General features: G+C 34.8%; 1 pseudogene; it reads left to right on the forward strand.

The window, feature by feature from the left end:
- Nucleotides 1-767: 767 nt before the first annotated feature.
- LOC149266223 (SKP1-like protein 14 pseudogene) lies at nucleotides 768-1256 on the forward strand (annotated as a pseudogene).
- The last annotated feature ends 265 nt before the right edge of the window (nucleotides 1257-1521 follow it).

Consider the following 1521-nt stretch of genomic DNA (forward strand, 5'->3'; position numbering starts at 1 on the left):
AAAATAAACACTAATTATTAAATTAAAATTCTAAAAAAACTATTTCAAAATTTTCCAAAATATAATTATTAAAGTGAAATTTCACATATATATATATATATAATTTAAAACATGTTTTAAACCCTAAGTTATTTAATAAGTAGTCACACCCTAAAATGTTATCATTAAAGTGTAAGTCTGTCCGTTTAATTGTGAAATGGCGCAATTTTAGATTTTTACTTGGTTAAAAAACTTGTATTGGTTAAACTTGTCTTAAAAAAGTTTGAGTATAGGGTACTACTGCCCACAAAAGAAAGTGCTTAAAAAAAGTTGGATTATCGGGTACAGCCCATGCAAAAAAATATTATTTAAAAAAAAAAAAAAATCTATAAACCCTAAACCCTAGCCACACCCCAAAATGTTCATATTACGGTTTAAGTCTGTCGGCTTACTTATGAAAGACTCAGTTTTAGGTAAATGTTCGTTCAGGAAGGTACCCTTAACGTGCAAATTCGTTTTATATAAACATAGATCAAGTATTATCCATATAAACATAGATCTAAACCCTAAACGGGAGGTGTCATTACATTCGCCAGTTATATCTGCGGCATAAGCCCTAAACCCTCGCCAGCTACATCTGCGGCATAAACCCTAAACCCTCGCCATCTATATCTGCGGCATAAACCCTAAACCGGTGTCATTACATTCGCCAGTTATATCTGCGGCATAAACCCTAAACCCTCATCGAACTCGAAGGCGACATCATATTTGTCCTATAATCATCAGCCATGTCTGCAGCGGTGGAGCGCAATAATAACATGGTTATATTACAGAGCTCCGATGGCGAAATGTTCGAGATTGACAAGTCTGTGGCGTTGATGTCGAATTTTCTAAAGATGTCGATTGAGTGTGAGGGGACTATGACAACCATTGGTGTGCGAAACGTTTCAGGTAATATTTTGAAAATGGTTAAGGATTACTGTGAATACCATCATTCCCAGGATGCTACTGCTACTGTGGATACTGTGAAAACATGGAATGCCGAGTTTGTTAAACCTCTGGTGGAAAATCCACCCACGCTTTTCGCACTTACAATGGCTGCTAACTACCTTGATATACACAGCTTGCTAGACTTGACATGTCAAACTATTGTTGGTATGATTAAAGGGAAAACCCTAGAAGAGATTCGCCAGATTTTCAACATTGAGAATGATTTATCTCCAGAAGAAGAGGCAAAGATCAGGCAGGAACACCAGTGGGCTATTGGACACAATTAACAGCATTCATTCTGAAAAGTTTGTTGATGAGAAGGAACCCTCTGTCCAGTTATGTAGAAATTAGTAATGAAATTAATTTTTCTGATCGAATGGAGTTTTTATAGTTTTGTTATGGAATTTTATTTTGATAGATTTGTTAGGGAAACTTTAGCCTTAGCCATGCAAATTAAGATGTTATTGAAAGTCTAAGGAATTGAATGTTCATAGAGATTCTAGGGAAGTGATATATTATAATGAAATCATATTTGTGATGAAATTATTTTTT

Source organism: Pinus tabuliformis, chromosome 6 (genome assembly GCF_031772625.1).
Source record: "Pinus tabuliformis cultivar Carrire ecotype Pingquan chromosome 6, CPIR1, whole genome shotgun sequence".
NCBI classification, from domain to species: domain Eukaryota; kingdom Viridiplantae; phylum Streptophyta; class Pinopsida; order Pinales; family Pinaceae; genus Pinus; species Pinus tabuliformis.